Source organism: Oryza glaberrima, chromosome 4 (assembly GCF_000147395.1).
Source record: "Oryza glaberrima chromosome 4, OglaRS2, whole genome shotgun sequence".
Lineage (NCBI taxonomy): Eukaryota > Viridiplantae > Streptophyta > Magnoliopsida > Poales > Poaceae > Oryza > Oryza glaberrima.
In genome coordinates this window covers 15117577-15126329 of record NC_068329.1, presented here as the reverse complement: position 1 = coordinate 15126329, position 8753 = coordinate 15117577, and the positions used below count along the sequence as shown (strand labels likewise).

General features: G+C 39.2%; 1 pseudogene; it reads left to right on the top strand.

The window, feature by feature from the left end:
* Positions 1-1646: 1646 nt before the first annotated feature.
* Positions 1647-5109, top strand: LOC127771713 (putative wall-associated receptor kinase-like 16; annotated as a pseudogene).
* Positions 5110-8753: the final 3644 nt, after the last annotated feature.

Below are 8753 nucleotides of genomic sequence, written 5' to 3'. Positions count from 1 at the left end.
ATCCATCTACATGAAAAGAAAAAAAATCGTACACAAATAATTATTCGTACAATAATGACAGTCATACAATAATTATAAAATAATTACAAACTCTTTCAACAATCATACAATAATGACATATCATTATTCATACAAAAATTATAAAATATTACACCATATAATTCTTATTTACTATTTCTAAAGTTTTAAACTAATATTCATGTGTTGTACTTCTTTTGATTTTCATTTTAGTTTGTTTTCTATTATTTAAAATTAACTTTCACTATATTTTCCTTCTCAACTATTTGATAAAACCTTCTTTAGTAAATAAACTAAATTTCTATATATTCTTTCTTCCCCACACAAATTTTCTCTCTCATCAACTTACAACTAAATTTTGGAGACAAAAAAGTGTGCAAAACATAGCTACAAATGTAATATGACAAAAAAAACATTGGAGGATGAAGTTGCTAACCTTTTAGGCACCTCCGATTTGTATATAATCACCAAAATAAATTCACTAGAAATTTTGGCATGACCTCCCCTCTTTTTTGAAGAAATTTTGAAGCTTGCTCGGGCAGCTGGAGAAGGAAGAAGATATATATATAGAGGTGGGACTTTAGTCCCGGTTGGTGTTATGAACCGGGGCTAAAGATCCCGAGGGATCTTTAGTCCCGGATGGTGTTACCAACCGGGCCTAAAGATCCTGGGAGGGCCTGACAAGCCCTGACAGCATTTGATGGTGTTACCAACCGGGACTAAAGATCAAATATGCCCGTTACCCTTTTTAACCGGGACTAAAGATCATCTTTAGCCCCGGTTTTTATTGCAACCGGGACTATTGTGGAATTCGGCCGACCGACGAAAGATGGTTTCTCCACCAGTGATACTTACAATTTTTTTAAATAACTTTTTTATAATTTCAAGCGTATGAACGGCATAGATTAATTCTACCATGCCCGATAAAAAGAACAGAGGTAGTACATATGTAGATCAACGGAACCACACATGAAGCAAAATCGTGGCCAATCTTTCATTTTGTTGGAGGTTATCTGATACTTCAAATTACTTCCTCCGTGTCAAAATATATACATTTTTTAGGCTGTCATGGGTACTAAAGAAAGTAGGTGAAAATGATTAGAGGAAGTGTGTGATTTGTTGAGAAGAAAAAGTAGATGAAAGAGAATGGTTGTAATTGGTTGAGAGGAGGAAATAGATGGAGAATTAGCTTTATTTTGGTACAAGGTACTGTGCTAAAAATAATTATATTTTGAGACGGAAGTAGTACGAGCTAATCTGTCCAGCACACATTAATTGCTTTTTTCGCTGTTCGATTAGGCCGTTCTTATCAATGTTTTAAGATTTTTGTCCACATATATTACAACCATATATATGTGTATGCATCGATGTAGTATAACATGACAACAACATGCTGGGTCTACAATTATTATAGTTGTCTAGATCACAAATAGGAATATCGACTACTCCAGGCGCTAAGCTATTCGTATGTAAAGACGAAGACTTAGAACAAGTCCAAGTCAAGGCAGGATTTGTAAAAAATCATTTTAGCAGGAGGACAAGATCGTTTCTCCTACGTCTATGGAAGAAGTGGCGACTGCTATATATCTTACCTCAGAGTTACTTGCTCACAAGTAGCTAGGTGAAGCAACAACCAAACCAAGGCCTACAACACAACACCGATCATTAATCTCAAATTGTCCATGTCTCCATTCCACATACTTGTTATTCTACCATGGCTCTCCACAGCGGTATCGGCTGGTGATCTGCCGCCCAACTGCGAGAGAAGTTGCGGTGGCGTAGAGATCCCTTACCCGTTTGGCCTAGACCCTGCCTGCGCCTTGCCCGACTTCAACCTCACCTGCAACACCACAGGAGATGGCAAGCCATATTTCAAAGATGTGCAGGTCCTCGGCATCTCTCTACTAGAAGGTCAGGCCCGGATGAGGATGGACATAGCCAAGCTATTGTTACAACAGTAGTTCTAGAGATATGGATGTCACGGCTTGGGGTTTGGACTTACGGGATACGCCCTACAGGCTCTCTGATTTTGGCAACAAGTTCACGGCCGTCGGTTGTGAAACACTTGCTTACCTTGAGGTGGATGGCAAGCTAACGACCGGGTGTGTGGCCACATGCCAGGCAGACGACCTTGTGGGGCTCACTGACGGCGTATGCTCTGGGATAGGTTGCTGCCAGACAGCCATCCCCAAAGGGCTCCAGTATTACCAGGTCACGTTTGACTCGGGCTTCAACACGACGGAAATCTACAACATGAGCCGCTGTAGTTACGCAGCACTCGTGGAGGCATCCAGCTTCAACTTCTCCGCAAACTACTCTACTTCTTCAGCGTTCAATGATTATTTTGGCGGGCAGGCACCGTTGCTCATGGATTGGGCAATCGGCAACGAGACCTGCGAGGTAGCGCGAGAGAAGTCCAACCACACATGCATCAGCAGAAATAGCGAGTGTGTGAACTCGCATAATGGACCAGGCTACATCTGCAACTGCTCGAAAGGATTCCACGGAAATCCTTACCTGAAGCCAGAAGATCCTGACAGCTGCCAAGGTGAAGCTCCTTACACAGTCTCATCCTTTGAAGCATTAATTTTTGAGCAAGTTAATTTAATGTGTAAAAAATACCTAAGGTTATGACCAGTAATTGTGAATTCATGATTTACATACTTAAACTAAAAATAGGAGGGGGGCATTTGCACAAATTTGTCACAGGTTTTTTTTTCAATTTTGCAAAAATGACACTCGAATGACAATTCCAGTATCATTTTTGCAATTTTCTAGTCCGTTATCTTAAATGAATTACGTAAGATAGACCTTCTTGTATGCCATAGCTTAATTATTTTACAACCTAAATTTGCAATTAACTTAGGGGTTCTTTTTCAATTTAGAAAAAAAATCCATTTTACATTCTAAACTTTTGCAAAAGTCTACAAGAACACCCGTTAACTTTTAGGACGACACTGTTCATATATATCAGTTTTTGCAAGCCATTCTCTTTTTCGCAACCCTCAGCTAAAACCGGGTCATTTTTTACTTAGGTGCCACTTATGGGATATCACAGTCAGCAATCAATATCCATTCTCCCCTTTCTTCCTCCTTTTTCCTTCCTTCTCCCCTCTCCCTCCGCTTGCAGAGCTCGAACTGCCAGCTACACCTACCACGACCCCTCCGTATTTATAATACATCACGTTGCACCCATAATTTCCAGGTTGGACCGCCATATAAGTGCCAAGTAAGTCAAAACTCGTTTATTCTATGTCGAGCAATGCAAATTACTAAATTGTCTGTAAAGTTGAGAGATGGGCGAAATGAAATTAGTCTTTGTAGTCCACTAAATTGCACAATTTTCTAACTAAGCATCACTAAATTCCATTTGCTAATGTCACTGGTATTTTGTTTCAGATATTGACGAGTGCAAGGAACCAAATAAGTACCCTTGCTACGGAAAATGCAGAAATAAATATGGAGGCTATCATTGTACTTGCCCGTTTGGTACAAGAGGCAATGCTTACAGTGGACCATGCGACAGAGGCCTAGCGATTGGTACACACAAACCTTCAATCTTGCAATATATTTATATATGTTTGAAATCTTTTGAATTCCATGTTCATACCAACATTGATCAATACATTTTTTTTGTTTATGTGCTATTTATTAATTCATTTGAACATGTGAGGGCTAATTGCCCCTGATATGGTTGGTTGAGCATTTTTTTACCTTCATTTTGCCAGGTATTTGTGCTTCTCTTTTGGTAGCTCTAACGAGTTTGCTTGGGATAGAATGGATCAAGTACAAACAACGAATCAAAAGGCAAGACATCATGAGGAAGAGAGGTGAGTATTTTCATCTACATGGAGGCCAATTGTTAACAGATATGATGAGCATAGAGAACAACATTTCATTTAAGCTGTATGACCGAGATGAAATTGAGTTGGCCACCAAAGGCTTTGACAAGACATCAATCATTGGTGAAGGAGGTCAGGGTACTGTTTTTAAAGGGTATAATCTTGATCAAGTGAACAACCTTGTTGCGATCAAGAAGTGCAAGGGATTTGATGAGAATAGTAGGACAGAATTTACGCAGGAGCTTCTCATACTTTCTCGAGTCAACCATGAAAACATCGTGAAGCTAATTGGTTGTTGTCTACAGTTTGAAGTTCCCGTGCTTGTGTATGAATTTGTCCCGAATAAGACTCTGCACTATCTAATCCACAGCCAAAATGATCCATCCATCAGAACACTAGAGATCCGCCTAAAAGTTGCTGCTGAATCTGCCGAAGCATTTTCTTATCTACACTCACTGGACCACCCTATCTTACATGGGGATGTGAAGTCGATGAACATATTGCTTAGTAACAATTTTATTGCAAAGATTTCTGATTTTGGGTGCTCCAAGATTAGGGCAGCTGATGGACACGATGACGTGGTGAAAGGTACGATTGGCTATCTAGATCCAGAGTACTTGCTGAAGTTCGAGCTCACTGACAAGAGTGATGTGTACAGCTTTGGTGTCGTTCTTCTTGAGCTTTTAACTCGTCGAACACCATTATCTAAGCAGAAGGTCAGCCTCGCATCAGTATTTCAAGAGGCCATGAAGGAAGGCCAGTTTCTTGAGCTCATAGACACAGAAATATTACATGAGGATAACATGAGATTGATAAATGATCTAGCAAGGCTGGCATGCCAGTGCTTAGCAATGACTAGTGAGAGCAGACCAACAATGAGCATGATTGCAGAGGAATTGCGACGAATAGAAAAACAAGTACAACACCATCGTGGGGTACTTACAAGTATTAGTTCATTGTCACTGTCAGCAAGTTCAGCTACAGACGTATCGGAGCATTTCACAGGTGACACCAATGACTATGACAGCCATAGGAGGGTGGCCGCAATGAGCATAGAATTTGCTAGATGATTGCACAAGTACTACATGGTTGTCGTTTGAATGTGAGCACTTATGTTATATTCCAATATTCTATTTGTCATTTGTAGCCCTGTTCTAGATGTATAGATGAAAATAATGTTGTTTTTAGTATGTCCATCTAAAGAACATGTTGTGTATCTTGTATCAGGTGTTGTGGCTAGTTATCATTAACTCAGGCTAAAGATATCTTGTTGTGCTTACTTTTAAGATTGGGAGGTTATTTATCTCCTCATTTATCTGAATAAACTCTCTTCCCATCTATCTGCCACTACACCGGATCAAGTCACCTCTGACGGCCCCAAACCCTCAACTTTGACGGATTTGGGCTTGGTCAGATATCAGTGGTCACTGTTGAGTTCAGTCACCTTCGACGGGCGGCCGACCGTTAGAGGTGACAGGTGACAGTCACCTCTAACAGGCAAGTACTCCATGGCTTGAGGTGAGTGTCTCCGCTAACCCAGGGCTTGTTGCAACCCGTCGGAGGTGACACACCTGTGACAGGTCTGAAAATAATGGCCCGTCACATATGACTCACCTTTGATGGGTCGAGTCCGCAAAGCTGTCGTAGGATGGTTACCTGTGACGGCTTTTGCATTATGACCCGTCAGTAATGAGCTACTTTCAGAAAAAAAATTAATTTCTAAATATTGGCTAGCCTCAGGATTTGTTAGGCACGCCCTCTGAAATAACAGAATGATCACATGAAATATACATGTTTCCAATTTACATTCAAAACTAACCTCACATGCATGCATTCCAAGTTCTCACATTCCCACGTCAACTCAAAAATCACATATTCCCACAACCACAAACTTACCCAATTTCTTCCCTTTTCAGGTGCAGGTGCAAACTTACCCTATTAACTTGTAGCCTATGTCTTTTGATGAATAATGATGACCTGTCAATTCAAAAGAGGAAGAAAACAAATGGACGATACAATATAGTAAATAATGAGTACATGTAAGACATAGCAAGCAACTTTAGAAATAACTTGTTGAAAATTTTAAGATGATTTAAAAAACTACCTTAAATACAACATCTCGATAGCCAAGAAACTATCTACATACATATATCCTATTAAAATTCCTTAATTTATCAAAAAATGACAAAATACGAGGTCCTGGCGGTGCCAAGGTGTCTTGGTTGGTTCCGTGAATGCACTAACCCGACCAAACCAACTTGTCCCCCAGAGTCCTCAGATTCTGTGATGATTCGATAATTAAGGAAATTAGTACACTTTACTAACTATGAATATTGTGATTGATTTTATATATCGTATTAAAGTACCTCAAATTTGATATATTCATTGCATGGTCTAACTTTTGTGCTCTCACAACTACATATGTAATAGCACACGGTATGTTGTACGTCAGGTGTGCTCTACATACGGATCCCAAGCCTGTGGAGTCCTACCTCTGCTCCTCCAATATAATGTAGAGGTAGCTCTCCCACAGACTATGGATTCGCATGAATACAGAAGTGAACCGAATGATTCTCTTGAATATAGAGTGGCATCGTCCAATGATGACAAACTGTTCATCATCGAGCACGACCTAACTAAAGAACCTCAAATTATCAAAAAAAAAAAGACAAAATACAAAGTCCATTGAAAGGTCTAACTTTTGTGCTCTCAGAACTACATCTGTAATAGCACGAGGCATGTTGTACGTCAGACGTGCCCTACATGTGGGTCCCAAGCATGTGAAGGCCTACCTCTGCTCCTCCAATGAATTCAGAAGTGAACCGACTGATTACCCTGAATATAGAGCGGCAACGTCCAACGATGAAGAACTTTTCATCATCGAGCATGACCTAACTAAAGTACCTCAAATTATCAATTCACCAAGGAACTAACTAGAAATACTAGTGCTAAATAGGCGATTGCACACATGAAAGTAAATTACATTGCATTCCACACCACAGAATCATAGAAACAACATTTTTTACATCATAGTAAATTAGAAAATTGTTTTGTTCACAACATTAGATCTAACAGTTCGACCGTGTACTGAGCACAAAAACATCATTTCTAGTTCATTATTTCGACAAGAATGAAGGCGCACAGTTCACCTCTAATAGGAGGGGGGTGGGTTAATAGCGGCAATCATCCAGCCAACGCTTTTTGTTCAATAAGACAGAGGTTAGCACGTATAGAGGATTAATGTTGGTTTCAAAATGATCGAATTCGCTTTGAGCACCAACCTCGGGTTCGAAATCATTCACCGGTCTTAGAAGTGTTAACATGTTGTGGCAGACATGGAAACCGCACTGGTCTCCAATATGTTGTGCGCACTTCAGCTTGCTGTCATGATAGAGGTCGTCCTTGCCCTCTTTGTGCTTACCACCCTTTGAGACATATGGTCCCCAAGCCATATTTAAGGCAATTGGTGATTGCAGTGAAATCATAATTCTTCGCCCCTCTATTTGAGTCAAGGTAGTACACCTTATTCCATTTAGATAGCATGACCAACAAAATCCAATGGCGCTTGTACAGAGGTTATGTAGCGTTAGTAATAAGAACCTTCAAAAATAATCTAGACGAAGGGTAATTGTCTTCTTATTCTTGATTGCATGCGCACATGATGTACTCCATGTCTTGGTGGGCCCATAAACACCGGTTCACGTACTCAACCACCTCATCTACTTGATTTTGTAGGTTGACCTCATTGACCATCAATGTATCAAGGAATCCAACATATTTACCAGTGCAACGACCCTCGAGCCAACAACCTTAAGACATGTAGTTGTTGACGGCAGTTGAATACCAAATTTACGCCATCAATATCTGCATAAATCTGAAAGTATAAAACATCCAATATAATGGTAATATGTCACTTCCACGATGCAGATACACCAAGAGACTTTTTTTCTAAATTAACCATGTTAATAACTTTCTATAAAAAATAAATTTTGCCTCGAGTTTCTTTAAAGAATATTTAGTACAAAGGCCCTGTTCGAATCCACTTAAAAGAGTGGATTAAATTTTAGATTAAAGTGGCAGCTTTTCAAACTGCTAAGCGGTGCGTTTCATGCGAAAACTTTCTATATGAAAGTTGTTCTAAAATATCAGATTAATCCATTTTTTAAGTTTTTAATAATTAAAACTCAATTAATTACATGTTATTACCACCTCATTTTACGTGAAATACTTAATCTTCGTCTTCATCTTCAGGAGATTCAAACACCACCTAAAGTGATACTTTTTGAGTTGTAAGTTTCAAATTCGTATTCATAGTTTCAAATTTTGGGTTCAAAGTTCTAGATTATTAGTAGAATTTATACTCGGATTTTTAAAATTTGAGATGAAAATTTCCGTTCAAAAAGTATCTATTGCTTAAATCTCAAAAATTATTGCACGGCAGGAATCAGGTAAATTTCTGCAAATACATTATGCGCAAAGTCTTCATCCCAAGTGATTGAACGTGCATACATACCGAACAATTTCAACGACTGATTATTGATATATCATATTCCTGCTAAAAACGGCAATAAATTAGATCAGAAGGCAATGGAGAGTAGCGGAGTTTTGACTCCAAAAGCAGTGGAAAATGAAAATCCTGAGGCTGAATGATATCAACTTCAATGCAAAATATGAAAATTAGCAGAACCATCATCAGAACACTAGTGCTGTAAGTCATTTAGGATATTCATTCGTTGGAAGGATCCTTTCCAAAATACACCATAAGACGCTCTTACTCTAGAGCTGACCACAGGAATTAAGTGCTAGCAAGTACAAATTGATGGTGAAAAGTAACATGACAAAAAGATGATGGGTTAACGATGATGACGAACTCTAAGCAACGACAAAACAGCT